Source organism: Bombus huntii, chromosome 2 (genome assembly GCF_024542735.1).
Source record: "Bombus huntii isolate Logan2020A chromosome 2, iyBomHunt1.1, whole genome shotgun sequence".
Lineage (NCBI taxonomy): Eukaryota > Metazoa > Arthropoda > Insecta > Hymenoptera > Apidae > Bombus > Bombus huntii.
This window is the reverse complement of record NC_066239.1, coordinates 1,279,958-1,304,479: the sequence shown is the minus strand read 5'-3', so window position 1 is coordinate 1,304,479 and position 24,522 is coordinate 1,279,958. Positions and strand designations below refer to the sequence as shown.

At 34.7% G+C, this 24,522-nt stretch overlaps 1 protein-coding gene and 1 non-coding gene across 2 annotated transcripts in view; both read left to right on the top strand.

The window, feature by feature from the left end:
* LOC126875544 (fibrillin-1-like) overlaps nucleotides 1-24,522 on the top strand; it is a 235,471-nt gene that overhangs the window by 42,119 nt on the left and 168,830 nt on the right. The window lies entirely within an intron of this gene.
* Nucleotides 23,120-23,221, top strand: LOC126878402 (U6 spliceosomal RNA). Its single transcript, XR_007695666.1, has one exon. It is a non-coding gene; the product is annotated as a U6 spliceosomal RNA (small nuclear RNA).

Here is a 24,522-nt window from a genome sequence, read left to right as displayed (position 1 = left end):
TTCTAATTTTGCCAACACAATCATGATAATCAACACTCGTAACATCAACGAAATGTGAAAATCTTTCGTACAACACACGCGATATATTTCTAAAAGCTGTTTACGATTGTTCGAGTAACTTCGCGACCCTGTGTACGTTCGATTCTTTGCGCAAAATGCGTTCGAACAAAATTCAAGCCTTTTCTCGATCGATTTGACGAAGTCCTGACCCTTTGAACGTTAATGTGATTAAACTTTCAATTTGCTAAAAAGCGATAGGTAGGAGTACAACGGACAGCTTCTCTCGTCCCTTTTCCTTTCCTTGCTTCGCATCTTCTTTTTGCCTCGAACGTCATTACTTATTCGTCGTTCTTGCGCGAAACGCGGCGCCAACGGCGGATTTATTGGGTGAAAAATTCAGCAGGGAGAACCGGCAGCCACGCTGGATCAGTTTCACGGTGCCAAATGGGAAACCGTTGTCCGTGTAGCGGAGGATTCAGTCGGCCATCAACTACCTGCTATGGTGGAATACGTGTGCGGCCTGGCATGTGAATAAATAGCGGCAGGAAACGGACTGTACTAGTTGCACCGCACGCTCCGCCTCACAGTGACTAATCTTCCAGAGGTGTCGTTTTACGGTTTCATTAAGCCACGCGCGCTTACTCTGATGGATAATGAAACAGTTCAGGATACTTATCATCATCCTTTTGGATCCTTTGCCAGCTAAAAGTCTCATACCGAGAGCAAAGGAAAAACGATTTCCTCCCTTCAAAGATTCTGCCGAACTTTAACGGGATGCGATTCCTTCAAGAGGAAAAGCTCTTGTCAGGATACGTTTAAAGCATATTTATGACGAACCCGTCTCAGTGGATGCAGAGGGTTATCGCGATTCTCCGAAATTTTTGCAATATTGGTAGTAATTGGGAATGTTGGATTTTTGTATAAAGTTATGTACTTTTCTTCTTTGAAGATAATGTAATTTCATCCAGACGATATTTTAATGACAAGGGGCTTTTAGTGGGTACAAGAGATTTCCTATATGCTAAGAGTGTAGTTTTCTTGATTTTAAAGATGTAGCTTAATTCAGAAACTTGATTTAATGAAATCAAGTAAATCGTAGATTTTTAGTTGGTTATTGTTCGCAGTTTATCCGTAGAAATATGAAAAAACTGTCTATAGTTATTGTATCAATACGAGATTGATACACGAAGTACAGTTGGAAAACAGAAAAAATTGAACGTGTCAAAACAGAATTCTTTTTATAAAAAATGGATGCGCATTCGATCTTTTTTGTTAGAACAACCAGAAAATAAAAGAAATTTTTAAATCTGTGTAAAAAATCTGGTTTTCACAGAATAGAATGTTACAAATGTCAAAGCGACTATTTTGAGGAATGAATACTGCATCGTACCTTGATAAATAAACAAAGTAACGTTGCGATCGTATGTCTGTTGCGTTGTTTTCAATAGGAAAACAAAGAAAGACATATGGTCGTAGCTGAATCGCACGGTACAACGTCACTCGTGCGCATTTAGGATTAATCCGCTTGAAGATTACAGGAAAGAACACGATAAGCCAAATTCCCTATTTCTTACAAGGACATTTTTTACAGTTTTAGACCTCGATACACTGTCAATCAATCCCGTATTATCGCTAATTTTTATTCATTTGTAGGCAAAGTATAAATTTGCACAGAATGTATATATCGGAGATAAAAGGACACCGGAGCCTTCCCTTTGGAACTTTGGGAAAATCCGTAAAATTGTATTTAAAGTCTATATTATTATGTATTATAGTCTATAGCCGTAATTAAACAATTGTATTTATTTGAGATTTGTGACAATCAGCTTGGGCTCAAGGCGACAATCAATCGCCGAACGTAGCCGCGGTCAACGAGACGAACCCTTTGTCTAACAAAGGTATGGAGTAATAATATAGCCCTCATTAAAAGAAATATCTGTAGAGGTATTCGACAGTAAACAATCCAACGGTTCCTTCGGGCAAAATGATTACTAGATGTCGATGCACCTACACAGCACAAGTTCAGCTAGCCTGAGGACATGCTATAAACCTTAGGATTTTGTTAATTAATGTTCTTCAAACGGACAAACAGTCGTTGTTCCAACTATGGGAAAATCGGAGAAACCTATTTTTCTCACGAACAACGCTTCCGCTAGCAACTTTCCCCCAAGGGCGGCTAGCATCCTTTTCTAGTTACCAACGTGGAAATTGACCAATTAACAGCAACGTCAATTTCCCTCACTTTCTGAACGAAGGCTATTCCCGACGAATCCGATGATCTCGTGTCCTTAGACACACCCCATCATACTTTTCCTCTGGAGCATCATCGCGACGGAAAGTCATTCTCTCTTGCAACCTCATCGACTAAAAGAGTCTTTACGATCAGTGATTATTTCACGTTTTGCTAACAAAGAGTCAGACTTAGATTTTGTGAGAACGTACATCTATCATCCTGTTGACCGCGAATTCGTTATCGAATCTGAGGCCATTGCCACTAGCGTCGCGAGTGCCTAATCGCCGTGATTAATTGTCAAGACTGTAACAACGCCATTATTGTAATAAACTACACCCGTGTTGTACCGCATCAATGGCTAATTCCCGTGAAGATTCATTTGACGCCCACAACGGTGGTGGTACAAGCGGAAAGGGGGTGATTCTATGCGAAAAAAGAAGTCGAAAATATAGAATAAAATTTTTTTTTTTTAATTTTTCCATCGAGACAACGATCTACAGTGAGATCCCTTATAACGAGACGTGATAAAGTGCACGCGTACCGAGCGAAAATTCAAAGTCGGTTTTCTCGAAAACAAAGCCTCAAACGAAAAATTTTTATTCCATATTTTCGACTTCTTTTTTCGCGTAGAATCACCCCCTTTCCGCTTGTACCACCAGTTACCAACCACCCTGTATAATATGAAAAAATATATAAAATATCCAGAATATATAGTGCATTCTATTTATAATACTCGATACGTAAAATAATTTTCTATCTAAGTTCTATTTTCTTAATTATGTTCTCAAAAGTATGAATTTGAATAAAAATCGCCGGTCTAATAATTTCTCCCGAAATATAAACTGTTATTATTATCATAAAAATACTTTATTTTATTATAGAAATACGTATATCGAATTGCTCAAGTCATTGATACATCCTAAATTTATCATCCTGTGGTTAATTAAAAATGGGCGGAGTTTATTCGTAAACCCACGACGGGGTTTATTCGTCGCGATTAATTCGAAGGATCGATCCGTGTGTTAACGAGTAGTCCCTATGGTTGTGCATGGTCAGTCTTGGCTCGCTAATTGCTATCGGTTGGAATTTGGAGAGTTTCTCGTAATTAGGACTGTTTATTTGCCCGTTGCATCACGTCTGTTTTTTTTCTGTACGAACTAATAGCTCCTCGTTGTCGACGTTTATTGGCGTCCCGTGTTGACGGGCCTGCCTCTTCGTTATCACTCGATTGACATCTTGTTTCGTTGTTACTCGCTATTCAAAATTAAGGAACGTATTAGCAGTTGGTGTATCGGTCTTTTTTTCTTTTGAAACGTTTGAAATATTTGAATCTTTAATTTGACGCGTAAAAATATAAAAGATTTGAATAATGGGCAGAAATATATAAAATGTCGATAGCAAAGTGTTTGTTATAATATTTAGGGGATGCAAGAAATTTCTATTATATTAGGGGTTGATATATTAATTTCGTTGGATCTCTTTCTTTTCTAATTTCTTGAGTGTTTTAAGAGGTGTATTGGTCTTTTCTTCTTTCGAAACATTTGAAATACTTGAAGCTTTAATTTGATGTGTAAAGATGTAAAAAATATGAATAATGCGCAGAAATATATCGATGGCAAGGTGTTTGTTATAATATTTAGAGGATGAAAAAGATTTCTATTAAGGGTTGGTATATTAATTTCGTTGGGTCGTCTTTTCTTTTAATTTTTGAAGTGTTTTAAGCGTTTGTGGAAAATGGAAATGCGTAAAAACATATTGGATGCACACAATAAGCAAAAATATAAAAATATTCATGGCAATGTGCTTATCATAATACTGAAGGGGCGAAATTTATACAGGGTGGTTGGTAACTGGTGGTACAAGCGGAAAGGGGGTGATTCTACGCGAAAAAAGAAGTCGAAAATATAGAATAACAATTTTTCGTTTGAGGCTTTGTTTTCGAGAAAATCGACTTTAAATTTTCGCTCGGTACGCCTGCGGTACGTAATAATGGATCTCACTGTAGATCGTTGTCTCGATGGAAAAATTAAAAAAAAAAAAAAAAAAGCCCCTTTTTTTACGTGGGGAAATCCGGCGGATTTTTATCGGCTAAAACCCCACGGGCGGGCCTAGGTGTAGTTCAGCAACGAGTGAAACCGTTCTCCGGGGGTACTTCCCAAACACTCATAGAAAGCACTACAACATTATAGGCAAGGGGGGGGGCCCCCACTTGCCCGTTGTATATACTTCTAAGATGATATTTGGTTTTCCACCTTGGCTTGCCCAGGAGTGGTCTCGAACTCGCGACATCTTACTACCCCATACGCCCTTTACGAGCGTAGCTAGCGAACCCGCCGAGTATTTACTAATTGTTGACGCATTATGTTCATCAAGTTGTCCTTATACTCTGGTATAAGAAAACTCTGGTCTTCAGTGTTGCTACAACGAACACGTGTTTTACAGCTGATAAGATAATAAAATATAGAATAATAGAAAATATAGAATATATAGAATAGAAAATATAGAATAAAAATTTTTCGTTTGAGGCTTTGTTTTCGAGAAAATCGACTTTAAATTTTCGCTCGGTACGCGTGCAGTACGTTATAAGGGATCTCACTGCAGATCGTTGTCTCGATGGAAAATTTAAAAAAAAAAATTTTTATTCTATATTTTCGACTTCTTTTTTCGCGTAGAATCACCCCCTTTCAGCTTGTACCACCAGTTACCAACCACCCTGTTTAACATATATTACAACTATATAGGTTACACTTCCTTAAATGCGTTAATAAAAATATGAATTTATATTAACATCTAATATTCTATTTATGAAAGTATTCATTTAAGAGTAAGGAAGGAAACGAAGAATAAATTAAATAAATTGAATAATTTTTCAGTAGGAAACAATATATTAATATAACGAATATTAAACACTAGGTACAGCTTCGAACGAACGAAAGTCGGTCGAGATCCTACAGGAAATACTCGTCTCACCTGACTCGTTTTTTATCTCTATCTTTTCCTATTTTTATCTTCGAATTCTTGTTTCAGAAGGTTGTTGAATATGAACTACTCGTTAGTAGAAGCTGGCTGTACTCTTATTTACTTTGTTCTCTGTTTTTTTTAATCACGTAATAAACTTCACGGTAGATATTCGTCTGGTCGTTTTGCCTTCTTACAATCATTCGATTGGCGCCTTGATTGTTCACAGTTACGAACCAATCGAGCTTGACATTCATGCGTGCAAATGATGCGTGTAGATTCTCGAGTTTCTTCATACGACGTTCAAGATGATTTCCTTATAGCAAGCCTATTACGGATGTATCGAAAAGGAATTATCCGATATAATTAACGACTCGTTAAAATCGATAAGCCGAACTGATTTGCTCTGTAATTAATTCGTCGTTTATATTTTACACATTATGCAGTTTAAATACTTACGAGGAAATTAAATTTTATTTCCTTTATGTTTATTGTATTGGAAATTTTAAACAAGGTTTTCCTATAAATTAGCATTCATTCGATGTTAGTATTAGTCCGAGAGTCGATCACCATTAATTGACGCTTTTGAGTCATTACGTTTCCAATCAAATTTCGTAATTGCGCGTAATTGAGCTGTTAACAGTTAACAAACGTATGATGAATCAGTGACATCCAAGGTTTACATTCAACTCTCTCTGACTGTCTAAGTTTATTAGATACTGTTTTATTATCTAATTTTATTAAGCGTATCTACTTTATACAAATGGTATATGTATATACCGGTTTCTTACAAAAGTATTATTTCGTTAAGTATTTCTGTAACGAGCTAGATCGATTATCACGTTCTGTACGAATTATTTGAATTTAAAGGGGAAATTAATTGTAGATGAATTATTTTCTCTTGAAGTTTAATGCTTATATTAAGTTAAGGAATATATTACGACAATAATCAGAGAGTACATAGTGTACGTTGAATTAAGTAAAATTAATGTAGTCAATGCAAATAAATAAATGTATTCTAAGATCAACAAAGGTAACTTATTTATCTACTAATATATATTATATACAGTGCATCATGTATTCTATTATATTAATTCTATAAATGTTTTTTGTTTTAGACGAACTATTTTAATGAATCTAATGTATCATTCAGAATTCTTATCTGCTGCGTCACTTTACTGTTCTAATGAGGAGCAATATTTTTTTGAGCAAATTTTTCCTCGACCTATTTTACGCTATATAGCACGTATCATCACGAAATTTTAGAATCTACAAATTTTTCCACAATTTGTGTTAAAGAAGTTCGTCTTTTTTAATAATATTATGGTTTGATAATCATATCTCGTTACATAGCTTATAAAATTTCAAAAAGTTTTGTACAACACACATAATGCATCGTTATGCATAAAAATACAGAGAATAACACAACGGATAATTTATATAAAATATCAAAAACGTGATTATGATATTCGGTGGGCAAAAGAAATTTCTGCGGAAATTACATTTTTTTCGTTATATTCGTGAAAATGTAAATTTGCATAAATACTCACAGTTTATTTATAAAAATCTTCCAGGGGTATTTTAACACTTTTGGACAGTATTTTGACTGAATATATATTACAAAAATTCTCGTTTAAGATTCTTTTTCTAAAATTTTATCGTTTCTCTTATACTAGCATCGTGCAATTCGATGCATTATAGGAACTCGCAATCAAATGTAAAATTATCAGATACGTAATTCCAAAGATAATGAATCACATGAGTTTAGGGTATAATCATTACATTATTATACTATGCTTGTTATAATTAAGCCGCGGATTTCTATGCATTTATGGAAAACTTGAAGGTACAAAAATTCACAGAACGAAGATAATATGTAGAAATGTATAAAACATTCGAAATACGATACCCTTTATAATATTAAATAGATAAAACATAATAACAAATATTTTTTATCCAAGTTTCAGTTTATCTCTAAGATTTAAATTATAAATTGTATATTTATATATAATATATTTATATATAAATATATATAAATATATAAATATATATTATTTATATTTATACAGAAATATGAATCTCCATAAATATTCGAGTCTAATTATAAAATTTACACTTAATACGTACTACATTAATGTAACAAACTACCGTTATAATGTAATACGCGTAATGTAACAAACTGCTACAACCACATAATACGTACACTTATAACGCGTCTTTTAATTTACATAGCTGAGAAGAAGAAGAAGACAGTCAGCCTATTTCTTTGATGAAGAAGCGAAAATTTTCATATTTATGATTTTGGTCAAAAATTGCTTACCGCTGGAAATGGTAACGATAAATCCAAAATTCACTCTGACAACACGATCAAACCACATTTAATCCTTTGCGCTCAAGAGGCGACTTTCAATCGTCACGGCGTTGCGTGCTGCAACTCCAGTGGCGTGTGACAGGGGACAGTCTCTGTTTATACTAAATTTCGATACCTCCAATTGATGAGAGTGCAGTATTGGTTCGTAAATAGGTTCCTTAGCGCTTTATGTCTTTGTTAGGAAATGTAAAGTGTTATACTTTAAAATGGAGATAAAATATTTAATCCCAAATGGCTCAAAACCATGGTTCTGGCAACATCTCCGACGTCAGTTTGGATTCGACGATCATGGCAAAAGTACTGTAGTGTGGAAGAAGTGAAATTAGCTCAAATAAAGATGAACTTGATTTTGAACTGTTGAGAAATGAGATCAATTATATTCTAGAATGCATCTTGGCGAATGCTTTATAAATTATCATTATCACAGAAGTTAATATTACAAAATCACATTTTCAAAGATGTAAATATAGATAAATTATTACAATATAATATTTTTGTAAGTTAATTTGTATATAAAATCATTTTACATTACTTGTAAGACACGCGTCGCATATACGCTAAAACTCTTGAGTCGCTGCTACGCCCGACCGAAAAAGTTCTCGAGCGCAGAGAGTTAACCCCGCCATCAATCGAGATCCACCATCCCAGGCTCACTTTAACGTTTCTGAAATTCCACACTCCCAATTAAGGCGCGTATCGGTGCGTTTACGTGCTTTTTTAGGGAAATGTCGGTCGATGGTACGGATGGTAGCGGCGTTTTGCTCGCTCGTTATCATTTGATTGGCGCCTTGGTTATCGATCCGTGCGTCCTCGCCGTACGGGCCACAAAGAAGGGGGCCACGTGTGTACACACGCGTGCAAATCGCCGAAAGCGAGTCGGCTGCTCGTTCCGCGAGATCGCGAGTAGAACCGGTCGACGATCACCGCCGATTGTAATGAACTCATTAGCACGGCAGGTCGCGGCGCGCGATTTCATTTTTGTGCACTTCGAATACAGTGTCTTTTTTATCACGAACTCAAACCACCCTTACTCCACTTCGTTCGACAATACGGAATAACACACGGAGAGAAACTAGGTTGCCACCATTCAGAGGGAAAGCTTCCATTTCGTCTAGCAATCGGTTCATTACGGATCACGTGCGAGGGTAGGGAAGATTTTCACCAGTTTAACCGGCGACACATATTTCACTTGGTAGACGTGTTCCGAGGATTTTAGTTCCTGTTAACACTTAGCCAACCGAATAGGGAGATCTCCCCCCTGTGAAGAACATCGCTGCGTGACCGAACGGGGAGATCTCCCTTTTTGACTTTTGCAATTTTTGCGTTTTCTTTTTTTGTCGTTATTATCAGTTGTTGTTTACCTGGAATTGTTTCCAATTATAATAAAATACGGCAATTTAGTGGTGTTAAAATTAATTAAAAAGTTGCACTATCAGTTATGACTAAATAAAATTATAATCGAACGATACCACACTGTACAAAAATATTAAAGTGCATTATGAATTTTTAATTTCACCTTCAAGTCGTATTATTTATCTTTAGACATCTTTCATGTTTTTAATTTTATCTATATCTTTTTTATACTTTTAATATACAAGGTGGTTGGTAACTGGTGGTACAAGCGGAAAGGGGGTGATTCTACGCGAAAAAAGAAGTCGAAAATATAGAATAAAAATTTTAAAAAATTTTTTTTTAAATTTTCCATCGAGACAACGATCTACAGTGAGATCCGTTATAACGTACCGCAGGCGTACCGAGCGAAAATTTAAAGTCGATTTTCTCGAAAACAAAGCCTCAAACGAAAAATTGTTATTCTATATTTTCTATTCTATATATTCTATATTTTCTATTATTCTATATTTTATTATCTTATCAGCTGTAAAACACGTGTTCGTTGTAGCAACACTGAAGACCAGAGTTTTCTTATACCAGAGTATAAGGACAACTTGATGAACATAATGCGTCAACAAGTAGTAAATACTCGGCGGGTTCGCTAGCTACGCTCGTAAAGGGCGTATGCGGTAGTAAGATGTCGCGAGTTCGAGACCACTCCTGGGCAAGCCAAGGTGGAAAACCAAATATCATCTTAGAAGTATATACAACGGGCAAGCGGGGCCCCCCCTCCTTGCCTATCATGTTGTAGTGCTTTCTATGAGTGTTTGGGAAGTACCCCCGGAGAACGGTTTCACTCGTTGCTGAACTACACCTAGGCCCGCCCGTGGGGTTTTAGCCGATAAAAATCCGCCGGATTTCCCCACGTAAAAAAAGGGGTTTTTTTTCTTTTTTTTTTTTATTTTTCCATCGAGACAACGATCTACAGTGAGATCCGTTATAACGAGACGTAATAAAGTGCACGCGTACCGAGCGAAAATTCAAAGTTGAATTTCTCGAAAACAAGGTCTCAAACGACAAATTTTTATTCTATATTTTCGACTTCTTTTTTCGCGTAGAATCACCCCCTTTCTTCTTGTACCACCAGTTACCAACCACACTGTATACTTTTAATTCGATGTTTTGTATAAGCAACATGTGAAATCGTTAAATAAAATCATTACCACAAAATATAATTAACCACTTAAGTAATTTTTATACTTCTTTGTTTTTTAAGAAGTGAATATTAATCCTCGATACTTGGAAAAATGAATGGTGGACAGCATATAGGTTGGTTAAGTGTTAATGATGCTGTAGTGTAGCTATGCATGATCCTATGTTATACTGGAGAAGTGTATACACTTATCGTAAAAGCATATGGTGGCACACGAAAGTATCGACACATTTCTAAAAACTTTTTACGTATATCATTCGTTTGTTTTTATCCCGTCAAACGATATTAGCATATTTTATGATTAAGAATAAGGCAAAAATGTTATATAGACATAAGGTCGTAAATGCTTTATTGCAAAGTTATAATAAAGTACTAAAATTATAAATGTTTGGTTTCCTGTTTGATTCTGTATGAAAACGATGTCAATTTTGTATGCGGAAGAATGATATTCTGAACAAGAACTTTGGTAAACACGATCGATCGGGCGAGAATTCAGTCATTTACAATTTTGGTATCTTCGTTATAACTTTGTAATAAAGCATTTACGACACTATGTTTATATAACATCTTTTACTTATTTTTAATCATAGTATCTTCAATACCGTCTGTACCGTTTGACGGGCTAAAAATGACACACCCTATATATATTATACAAAATACTTTAGAATTTCGTTAGCAGGATGCAATTATCACGATTATATTGCTTTTGAAATGGTTTGAAAATGAAAATGTTTAAACTGTTCACGAGAGTATTTAAGCAGACAATTATTCACTACATAGAAAGACCACCTTTAGTACTAATTGCGTATTTAAGACTTTTATTCATGCGGCAAAATATAAATTTCAAATTGCATCCACTTACATTTTCTTTACTATAAGAGTATCAAATTATACAAATGAATCATCACAACATAATTCATCCATAATCTTGACACCCATAATTTCAAAGCAAATGTAACCATCTTAAAACTTCTGAGTGGGAATGTACCTATAATAGTTTCTCATTAAATATAGCATACTGTCTTCGGTCACTGCTTATGTATTATTTCAGCCCTCTCTGTTTTTATTTTTGCCGAATAGTTGACAAAAGATGATCATGTTAATTGATGTAGGTTTAGGGTTGATAATTAATCGATTCATACAGATTCGATTTTCTCTATATATTTCTCCGCCTCGTACAACACGTCTTAACTCACAGGATACACTTGGTCAATTAACACGTGGTCGACTTCTAAGACAAACGAGCGTCGTTAGAAGTCGTACCAACTTAGCTTGTAGTAACTAGCGATCATACCAACCTAACTTTTCTCAACAGATCAAGGATTAGTAACACGATTAAAGTAACAAAAGAGGAAATATAACAACGTGGAGGCGTAGCTCCGCAGGTAATCCATTGCGTACGTGGCAAATCCAGGTGGTTTAACCCGAAGAACCCTGGTGCGCGTTAACCGCTTTGACATCGTGCCACATTACGAAACGGTTAGTCACGCGCGTCCATTAAAGCCTGCTTCACGATCGAAATCGCAGATTTGATGTGTTGTCCCCCTTTAACAATATACACGGGGTATACGTGGATCCCACCCAGTGTCCGGCTCGTCATGCCCCTTGAACACAATCGTCGAGGATGTCGGCGCCGGGGGGAAAAAATCCTTTATCGGTGTTCCGGTACGCGAAAGGGCTGATGCACATGGCTATCGCGGCTATGTGGTATGAATAGAACGTTAACAAGATGTATCGCACGCGGATACGTGCTGGGCTCCAGCAGAGTTCGCCTGTGAATCGCTTTTTGGGATCAACATTCACGGCACGGTTCAGTTTCACGCGTCTAGCGTGTAGTTTATACGTTTTGTTCAATTTATCGATTTATGTATATTTGGAATCGTTATGAGTCTCGTTATGTGTTGTTTCGGGAATATTGCGATGAAAGGGAAATTTTAGCGATGATAAGCGGATTGCCGATGTTAATGGATTTATGGAATGTTTAAAGATGATAGAATGTACGGAATGTACACGTCCGTGCATAAGTGTTAGGATACTTCTGAAAAATATCGTAAATATACATAGCATGTTCGTGTATCATCGTTGTAACTCTTAGCTGTTCTAACTCTATTTAAACAAAAATGTAATTAACCGATCTACATATGTCTTATTGGAATGTAAATGAATGACGATAGGATGAAAATTCTATTTAGAAAGCAACATATATTCAGTTCTTTATTTGTCTTATATTAATCTTCGCGAACTTTAAGCTAGGTGTTCTCAGTTTTCAAACTAGTGGAGGTAGACTAATTAAGAACTAGAGCGACGATATGTAAATATTCGTAGTTTGAAGATAAATAATATCTATGTTTGATTCGAGGAATTTTCCAGATGTCGCTGAGAAAATGTAATTATTGATTGTGTGGTAAGTTTGACCTACCCATAATTCCAGTACATAGGATTAATGGAAGTTATCGAAAACAACCAGAATACGATAGGAACAGAAAACACCGAAACATCGAGATCCTGAGGATTATAAGCAACTCAAACATTCTAGGGATTTCGGAGCCTCCAGGATTTGCGAATGTTTGGTGTATGAGGTCTGAGAAGTCTGGAAAATGTGGTTTTTAGACTTCCAGGAACTACGACGGTCTTAAGGGTTTCGAAGATCTCTGGAGTTATGGATCTCTTAGATCCGGTAGATGCGAGGGGTTGGAGCGTTTCAAGGATTTTGGGGATTGCTGAAAAGACCTGTGTGTATCAGAGTTATTGTACTTTATGCTTTGGCTTTTACAAATTGCAGGAAATCTGATTGATTCTGAAATCAGGCTAAAAGATCTATGTATACAGAAGATAGAGAAGATAATAATATTAGTATTTAATATTAGTATACACTTCGCAGAAAACATAGAAATATTTAAACACTGTTCATTATTGTTACCACTATTTTTACTAATCATTCATTCGCTATTTATACTGTATAAGCAATAACTTTTTATGGTACATATACTTTTGCGGTAAAAATTTTTTAACTTTTATATACACTTTCAGATTACTTTTAGATTTGACCAATATTATTATGCACCCGCATATTACACTCGTGTCTCATTACGATGCCAATTAAATCTTAATGTGTTCCACATAGTACACAGAATAGATACACGAAAGTTTTACCTATATGATGGGGTGTTCAAATATTTTCGTGAAACAATATATATACACAAAATTTTTGCACGATTTATTTTTATGAAAATCACAAATATAATTCATTTTTACATGTACTCAGAATCTATTTTTTCCGACTATTTTTTCCAATATCAGTTTTGGCACCGATTCGTTGGTTAATGTCACAGTCTCTTAAATTTTGTCTGTGCTAAAGACCCCGTTACACTTAATGATGTTACATTGGCGAGACGTTATAAAAGTAGTACCTATATCTTATACATCGTGCGATTGGTATACTTTATTTTGCAGTAGGACGGAAGAAATAAATTACCCATATTTAAGGATCACATAACATATTCCGGGAGATGTTTCACGAGTCAGAGTATACGAGCCGAAGAAAATTTTGTCTCTTGCCCGACACCGAGAGAAATGTGCCATTACGTTCTGCTTACAAATAAATGATAAAGACCGACAAAAGTGCATTCTTCTTTTCAGATCTCTTCTCCTACTGAAAGGATGTACTGGGTTTGTAGCAAAATTATTAATGGTTTGAATTCGGCTCCTTACTGTCTCACTCAACAAAGCTATTTTTCTTAATTTAATTCTTTGAAATATTTATAAATCCCTTAGAATCATAGACGATGCACATTGTTACATTAGATCAGAGTAATTACAATATTGCAGAATAATTTGCAATTATTCCGAACCTAATGAATTGTGAAATAATGCATCGGCGAAAAATGCTCAGCAAGTAATTAAGCTTTTAATATTACAATGTGAAATAAAACGAGAAATAGAATAGGCGAAATACTTGACATGTGAGAAATATTAATGTAAATTGTTCATTTCTTCAAAAGTGTTAAAACAAAACGAGGTGATAGCATCCGCTCTGACATACTTAGCTCACGTTCTATGCAAGGCTACAGCAGCACATAAGAGAAATTCAAACAATGGTGATTTGTCGATTTTGCAAGCTCTTTATAAAGGAACTAAAATTTCGTACTTAAGTCGATTGTTGAACGAATGGATTGATTAAACATAAATTGAATTTTATTAACCAAAACGAAAAATCATTTTTCAATATATTGAAAGCCTTCCCATCGGTTTAAGAGAATTTCCTTACTTTATAATAATTTACAACTCAGCAATGAAATAGTCCGAAGATGAAAAGCTCGTCCACTAACGAAAATAGGCTGCAAGATATATCCCTTGTGAACACCGGTTTTGCTATTGATTCTTAAAAATTAATTTAATCTCATCATATTGTAATATTCTATTATAGATAGGTTTGGCGATTTATCTGTAATTTCGCAAATAAAATACATTTTTCCTATAACATACATCTCTCTTCCTGTACATATAGCGTTATATCGCTTCAAATTTTATATTAAAACATAATCCATCCATAATTTTATCAAATTTTGATGGTCTTAAGACTTTTTCTTGTTAAAAATAAGCGAGTACCTATATCTAGTAGTATCTGTACACAGCAAATACATTAACAACATACCCAACCTATCTGTTCATTTTCTATATTTTTCCTATTCGATCCAAGTGTTTAATAATACCGAGACTAACAAAACCCATTTTCTTGTATCACGTCCCGACTTTATTTATTCCATACTGCCTATAGTTTATAGTTTACGCGATCTTGAACATTGTGAAGGCAAAGCGAACGGTGTACGTGAAACGAGATTTTTCGGAGATGACGATCTTCAAGTTCACGTAGACGAAGCTACGTATCCTCGAGGGAAAAAGAGGAGATGGCCAGAAGGCTGAAACTCTTTTAACGCCCATCCGAGGCGTCCGTAATTAAATCACGATCGCTCGGCTACCATGAGAATCCGGGGTCGAGATCGTAATTTCTCCTCTGCTACGAAAAGGTTATCCAGGCGAACGGGTCCGGCTAGCAGCTCTCTGTGCTTGCCGGAAGCCAGTGTACAACATTGGAAGCCTCTGATACGGTCAGCTTGCACGCCGAAAATCGAGTTATCCGGAGCTTGTTTCGACGTCTGGTATCGAGGTTCTAACCAAATGGTTCGCAGTTTAATTCGATGTTTTCAGTTTAAGACGCTTCCTGTTATTCGATTCAAGTCGTTTTTCTTCAAGACAAATTAGCGTGGCCTGTGGTTCAGCATGGCCCACAGCTTTGTTGTTTGTTATTACTAAGGGAGGAGAGATTCATTATGCTAAGTTGCCTGCGGTTGCGCTATTTATTCAAAGGTATATTTGGTTTAGACCTCACATTATTTAAGTAAAATATTTGGAGAAGTATTATTTAAATAATAATATTATTAATATAGAATTATATATAATTACATAATATTTCGTGTTTGTTATTTTTGTTGAATGTTATTTTGAAGTAATTATATACTAATTTATCTGAATAAGCAAATGATTCTTTCTCTAAATTATTTCTTCATTTTCTTTCTTATTCATTTTTATTATTATTTCTTATTCATTATTAATTAGAAAATGAAATAATTCTTTTGTTTTAGGTACTCATCAAGTACTGTTTAAATTAATCTCTGGAATAGGTTCTGATTCTACTATATCGATATTATCAATTTTGTCAAAAATATAGATTATTTTATAATATTCGATGCGTATAAACATTTATTATTTAGGAGTAATAAAAATTAATATATTTCCAAATGCTGGTACGTTGGACAATAATTCGACTACTTTGTCTATGACTCAAATGTATGCAAAATGCAATTTTTAGAATTCCAATAAATATTAAACTCCAAACTATTTATCACGTTATTTGAAAATAAGCTAAAAGTGATTTATATGATTTCAATACAAATCTTAATACAAGTTTAAACAAAAAGATAAATCAAACTGATATCAAATTTCATAACAATATTGTTTCCTAAATTTTTTCGTCTAATTAATTGTACTCGATATCTCTTGCCAAAACTAAAGCTTTTTATAGAATATTCAAATTTATTCTACCAAATGTCCAAATCGGACAAATTGTGAATGTAAACAAATAAATAAAAAAAAAATATTCAAATTTGTTATATCTCCTAATACGAATGGGTGTTAAATCATGAAATCAGACACCTTAGCCGTTTTACTGACTCAGAACAACATCATAAAGTTAAGCATCATATCAACCTGAATAATTTGGTTGATATTATGATTTATTTCCTCGCGAATAAATTGAAACTGTAAGAAAATCGAAACTTTTAATATCGTTATAATGATTACGAATAACTTGAAGCTACAATTCATCGAACGAAATTTCGCACCACGTATAATGATGTTCCATCTACCTCCCTGTTTCGTTTAATTAAAATTTCAAATACGAGCAGCAAAATATGCATAGAATAATACTTTTAACAAGATTGTTATCGGGTCTCGAGTATTCGCGGGCTTGAGTTATTATTAAAATTCATGCGGCTGAATCTACATGTTACGAACACTTTTTAGTATGTTGATCAGTATACACTGTTCTAATAGGATTTGTATAAATTTTTGATGAATGGAAGTGTTGGTCTGGGGAGACGATTGTATTTTGTGCTTTCTAAAACCTTTGTTATATTCTATTTTACAGTATTTCAGTCGTTGGTATTGATTACAACAAATAATATTTTAAGGATTATTAATGTTTGAACCATGCCGATTTTGTTTGAAATAATCACATTGCAATGAATAGATATAAGAACCAGATATCTCAAATAGTTTGTAACACAAACAATGTTAAATAATATAGGAATAATAATTAACATTTCTTTAACATATTCCAAAATTATTGTCGATATTTTTATTAGTTTTTAAAAGATACAGTTTGAACGAAATTCGTAATTATGTTGTGACAAATATATCGAGAGGATGGCAAACATGTCTGAGTCAGTAGTTCCTCAAATCTGGCATTTATTTGCTCCATATTATTAACAAAATTTCTATAAACCACGAAAATATTACCTTCACGAGTTTTTACCGCTTTCCACTCGGTTTTATCGATTAAATATTAAATTTTTTTAAAACTTCTCTCTCTAAATGAGAGTCTCTAATACGACTCCAACAAAACATAATTCTACATAATTCATAGAACTACTTCCGTAATGCACAAATTGCTCCTTGAATAAATTTATTAAACCTTCTCTTTAGATAAAAATATTCAGCATCATTCTAGAATAGCATCACTGTGCATATACTGTAAACATATACACTATAGACTGTAAACATGTTTGCCTTGCAATCATGACGCAATTTTTCTCTCAATTAATCAATTAAATTTACCAAAACATCTCTTTGTATATAAAAAAAGATCCAATATCAACCCTGGAAAGCACAATTTTCTATAAACCCTACATCCAATAATCAAACTATAACAGCAATTTTTCTTCGATTATTCTGCTACATTCATTGAAATTTCTCCCTTTAGATAAAAATCTTGAATATAAGTGGGGAAAAAAGCATAACTTTCATTTTATGGCGTTTGCCAGATCAGCATGGCATCGTAATAAAGGTCCGAAAAAAATGGTCCGGCAACTGCAATCGGAAATCCGTACGTTCTTTTCCACGCCTCTCTTCAATCTACCCGAGAATTATCTGCGATTCGAGCTGAACGCCAGGTCATGGGTTAATGCAAACCATTAGTCTCGGAAACGAAAGGGTCGCCACGACGAAAATGTGCACTCACCGCGAACGGGAATACTCGAAGCTTGCAAGCAACGAGGTTGTTGCTTCTAAAAGAACATATACCTATGCTACCGCCATTTCCTCCCATCCTGATGGATGTGCATCTCGTTCGTTCTCAGTGAACCAACGAGTACTTACTGAAACGTATCGACGAGGACTGTCTTCAAATTTATGTAGTTGTTCGAGAGACAAATAAATACTGAAAACACTGTATTTATTCTTCTTCTTTAGCGCGATCAATTGCAAACATAATGTGAAACATTAATAAGTACATACAGATTTATTTCTTCAACATTGTACTAATACCTGTTATTGTAAACATGCGCAAATGCATAGAATGCACATAATACGAGCAATATTTGAAGTATAGCGATATGTAATATTTGGTGGATAAAACAATTTTCTATTCTTTCGATTATATCTCCAAACATATAAATTTGTATAAAAGTTCATAATGTACTTATAGATACGCAAGCTACCATAATTTTGAAATTATGTTATGATATATTGAAATAATGAGTAACTGTATAGAATAACGGAACTGTTTGGAGTAAGTAAAGGAGCAAATAATTAAAGTGTAGAAATTTTGGAGTGTCTTTAGTATTCACTTTTTTGAAGGATTTATTTTTAAGACGCTCTTCTAAATACGCAAGCTACTAAAATTTTGAAATTATGTTATGATATATTGGAATAATGAGTAACTGTATGGAATAACGGAACTGTTTGGAGTAAGTAAAGGAGCAAATAATTAAAGTGTAGAAATTTTGGAGTGTCTTTAGTATTTACTTTCTTAAGGATTTATTTTTAAGACGCTCTTCTAAATATTGTTGTTTATTATTTTTATTTATTTTTAATAATAGTTTTCAAATACTTTTGAAGAAATTTTTGATACGACGCAAGATTTAATTGGCGGACATATAAAACAATTTTTGTATATTGAAAGAGAATATGACTTATTAAATATTATGTATCTTCTGTTCTTTTATGGATCTTTAATATTGAGCTGACGTTTCATCAAGATAAAGAAGAAGCGTGATGAAAATTTGTGGAAAACTTTGGAATCACTCAAAGAGAACTTTCCATGCTATATGCAATTTTCATCTTGCAACATACATAAAATCGATATGGTTTCAACTTTTCTCTTTGAAAGAAACATATTGAGGGCAAAAGAGTGGGTATAAAGTTCGTGACAGATTTAGATTGAAGTCAAAAGACAGAATATTTTTCCGAAGCAACATATAGACTTCCATGACAGTATTATGAATCTGACTAAAGGGTTTACTTGAATGTGAATAGAATGAAATATCTTCTTTCGTACATATTTACTCTGGTTATATCACAAAACTCAATATAAATGAAGGATTTTGAGTCAAACCTTTATGCTTCAAACAAATACTTCTTTTATCTCTTATTCTCTTATGTTATCTCCTATTTCAATTAATTATATTTCTATCTACTTTGACTTTATCTTATCACACGTCGAATCATAATCTTATATTCATAAATTCCATACAGCCCACTTTGAACTTGCAAATTACCAAACTGTTACGCCGCAACGGAAGAAATTAAGAAACGAACCGCTGCTCGCTTCAAAATGATTCTTTTTGTTCTTTTGCTCTACTGTAGAGTTCGAGAAGCGATTACAGTACAACGTAATACGCGACACGAAACGAACGAATAAAATTGATCGGCTGACCCCCTAACAAACTGCGATCTTTCTATAGTGTTCATGAATAGCCTCGTGTACAAAGGAAAATTCAGGTCTTTTAGAAGGATCAAAGAGTGTATGGAACTGGAATTATCGTCGTTTAGCAGGAATGAGCTGTAACAAGCGGGAAGTAGCGATAATATGCGCAAATGGTAAATTAATGGTTGAGAAGTGATGTGTTTGACCTAAAAGGGCCACTATTATTGATTATACGATCAATATATAGATATTGTCAATATTTCAGCATCCTCAATATTATTATACGTTGTATGTATACAGACGATCAACTTACATATATTAATCATACAATATGTAATATTTGAGGGTTTCCTTATACGTACAATAATATTGAGAATCCTGAAATATTGACCATATGATTGAACGTCAGAGAGATCGTTGTTTAACTCGTCAACGACTCACGTGTGGATTCGCGATAGTGAATATTTCTACTATAAAGTCAATTACTGTATCAGAAGTGGAACTAAAGGGAGGAACAAACCCTGACTCCCATCCTTGACACGGTTTGTAATTCTCCGAAGGGTCATCATGATCGGCTATTCCCTCCTAATCAAGATCGTTGTTGATAGGAAGCAGGCCGAACGCTGGACCAAGGATGAAGAAATTCGTCGTTCTTCTTTACGGGCAATTCGTGAAACGCGATTAACTGGCAAAGTTCGGTTCGTTCGGGATCGCTAGCGGCGGCCGGCGTAGCGTTAATGAACCATAGTTCGCTGATTCGACGATGAGCATTCGAGAGTTAATCGTCTGCGCTACGAAAGCAATTTTGCCAACTCGACTTGTTTCGCTCGATAAGGTCTCTTCAAGCGATTGTATCTTTGTACGTATACACGCGTACATCGGAGTACAGATTGTTTCACTGGCTTGTTTCGAAGACGAACTTCGCTTTGTTACGCCGGAAAGGAATTTATACGGGTACCGAGACGAAACCGTTGAGAATCGTTGATCTAGAAATTTTGTTACTAACTTCTAGACGTCCACGAGCGCGTACAATAATGTGTTTTAACGTATAAGAGTCATTTAATTCGCTTTGATCGTTTCATATTAAAAATCTGGCTAGTCATGCCATTTTTTTTCTCTCAATCTTACTCATTTATTTTTGAAGTACTTATTTTTACTATCAAGGAAGTCGAAAAGTCTAAACTATGTAAGCTAGATGAAACACCTTGTACGTATGTATATATGCGCTGTGTGCATACATGGCTGCTCCGTGACCCTTTTCCGGAATTCGGGCTCGCGTTCTTCTTCTTTCCCTCAACAATGCCAACTTTTACAGTCAATCTCGTTTCATTCGGATGGAGAGTTCGAGTTCCGTACCATCCACGGCCGAAATGTGTGTATGCGCGAACAGGGAGGGGGGGGGGGGATGGATTTGCCTTTCCGTTCCTCGACTTTCGTAGGAAATCTTGTTTGCCACGTTACGACCTCCCCTTCCTACTACGGCATTTATTTAATCGAAACTAACGTAAATTGTGTAACGAAAAGATATTCTTAATATAGTTTCTTAGTATTTTTAGAGAAATTTTGGTATCATTCTGATCATTTTTTAATATTTTTCTATTATGTATGTGTAATATTTGGAAATTTAATATCGTTACGAATGCTGACTTTTGTAAGGAGCTTGGAACTGTTTGAAATGAAATTATCAACTTACTGTTGATCTCTTTTTTAATTTTAAAATATATTATATAGAGAATTTAAAAAATTGTAGTGTCAATTTGTGCACTTTAGATATTAATAAAAACAAATTATTTTAATTCTAGCAAATATGAATATGACATCTATTTTTAGTTTTTTCCAGATAGATTTAGTTTAGATAGATTAAAAAGGGACTTATAAAGGACTCATAAATAAAAAAATTATTATACCCAACAGAACGAGAATTCAATCGACGAATTAACTCGTCTTCTACAGTTAATAGATTAAAGGACATACGGTAGAGTCCGTTAAAGGATGGTCAAAATTAAAATGTTCGAACACATCTAAAAAAAGCGCTTTTTTTATATCACGCAAATGAGATAACATAATTTTCTGTCGTATGACGTATTTTCTTAAAAATATCTCGCATAAACGAAAGTCAAATCGGATTATCGTGTAGAACGTACGATAGTGCACCAGGAACACCAATTCAAGCTTAGAAATGGTCAAGGAGAAGGTATCGCCATACTTCTACAGAATGAAACATAACAGAATGGAGCACGCCCTTTTCGTCCTTTCTAAAACAACTGCCACCGTAGTTTCTATGTTGTCGTTCTGTAAATCCACAGAACGCGTCTCGAAGGATAATAAGTAACAGCCTGCAGGAGATTTATTACGTCTCGTATTTTGTCATGAGTCTCTGAAAGCCAATAAATATCGTATCGTTTTATATCCAGGCTGTACGTTTCAGCACTTGCTTCATAAAACAGATTTATCAGGTGTACTAGGAACTGTTTAGAGACAACTCCTTTAATTTCTCCACGAACAAAACAAACGTCACGTTCGGGACTTAACCTTTTAGGTACGACGCGCCACTATACTGGCTCATTCTACCGACTCACTCACTCACCGTTTGAACTAAATGATGATGTATTTCATTTGTCTTGCTTCACACTTTTCTTTGTCCTCGCAATGTTTTATAACAGTGTTACCGATACACAGGCAGAATATATAGTCTTTGTTTTTGATACGCCAGTGTCAGATATGAATTGTTGCTTAGAAATGGATATATCATTATTAGATGCTCTTTTTAACATGCCGGTTCGTATCCTTATAATTTTTTAGAATCTTCGACCTCAAAATGTCGCTACAAAATAGAAAACAAAGAGCAATTTGAAAAACACTATCGTGCTCTGAGTGTGAAATTTAATTTAAAATATATCACACTACATTGCATTATTAATTATTAAATTAGATGATTAAAGTCAAAGTATATGCGTCATATCTTTAAGAAAAATTATAATTTAATTATCAAAAACTTCGTTGCAATGTGCTTGCGTAGAGAACAGCATTATCCGCCACAAATTGCAGTTTTGTATCGTTTACGCGTAATTCGCGCCAAACTCTGCCGTACAGAGAAACAGCCTCGCACAAAATTCAACCTTACCTAAGAGGTTAATGTAATAGATGTAGTATCGTGGAAAGAAGGACCTGTGGTGGCACTCGATACCAAATACCACCACTCGACACCAACTAGTGTCAGATGACGGTAGCCCAGTGATTAGCGCCTTAGGTTGCGAACGTTCGGAACCCAGATTCTCGAATCCCGGCGACCGGAGTCCGATTTTTCTTCCGCGATACAAGAAATGAGAAGAAGAGCAGCTGTACCCAGCAGCGACATTTACAGCGCCAAGCGCAGCTCAAAGATATTACATAGGCAATAAAATAAGTACTCTTGCGTGTGTAGTACGTCGGTGCGTTTGATAGGTGGCCTATAAGATATTTGCTTTCTCACTAGTTGTCGCAAAAGTAATATGTTGCTTTATATACAGGAAACAAATCGTACCTTACGTGCTTCCTTCGGTAGTACATATACTAAAAGTGGAACGATCAGAGAAGTGTTAGCGTGGCCCCTGCGCAAGGGTGACATGCTTGTGCAAACTCGTGATGTTCCATTGAAATATGTTGTTATACGCATATTACAGTGTATGAGTGTGGTATGAGTTCTTGTGAGTACGTGTGTGGCAGGGATCCCTTAACGAAAGAAGAGAAAATATAACATGGCAAGAGGAGGAGAAGTGACACTAGAAGAGAGTAATCTTGTAAACCACGTGCCTAAATAAATAACAAATTTTTTTTTATTTATAATGCATTTCTACATATCTATTTCCGCAATTACGATCCATAATTCTCAACACGTAATATGCATTCAGTGTAACAAGAATCTCATATGATAAATAGTTAATGTTTTATTTGAAATAACTTAAGTTTGTGATAGAGGAAGTCATATAGGCATTCCGTCTTTTTGCAATTACAAGGTTTCTCGGAGTGAAAAGTTTATTATTATATATTATAACGATTCCCCTTTATCCGTTTTAATTTTCTTTTTATCTTGTTGGAGTTTGCTTCCATGTTGTTTTTTGTATTTATACGACGCTATAACGAAGATTCTGTATCGGTACCATTGACTCCCTGGAATGTTGTTTAACTTGCAGGTTAAGTAATTTATATGTTCACTTTTTGTTTAATTTATTTTGTTCACTTATTGCTATTGTATATTCTCCCCTTTCTCGTTATAATACTATAATAAATAGTATACAAATACTTTTTCAGAATATAAATAAATAATTATGTACATAATTATGAAATAATAATTCTTGTATGTATTTAATGATGAGGTTAATTTCACACAATATATATAGGTAATTATGTGATTAATAATTATAAAAAGGTATAGGACGAATAATCCTATGAAAAAATCATTCTAAATGTTTACAGAGTTAAATGCATATAATTATTATTTTACAATGAATATATATGTAACTTTGAAGTTATATAAACCGTCGCATTTTTTAAAATTAATTAGCTTTTTATAAATTATACAAGAGAGTATGTATCATTTTTAAGTTATACATTTGACAAAACTACCGCACCACGTCGTGCTGTAGTATATACGTATCAACTTATTCTATTCTAGGACTGCACGCCATTTTGCATTTCCCCCTTTGCATCATTTATGCGGAGCCACCTATTTTATTTTTTCCTCCCGAATTATTTCGAGATGGAAAGCGGGTCAACGGAATTTTTGAAGGAATCCGAGAAATTTACATACAAATCGTAATACATAAGCAGGGATAAGCACAATCTGACGTGTTAAGGGAATATTGCCAACTGATCTTGGAAAATATGGAAATTCGATGGGTGGGAAAGAACCGGAGGAACATCCGCCAATGCTGAACGTTCTCGATGTTCTT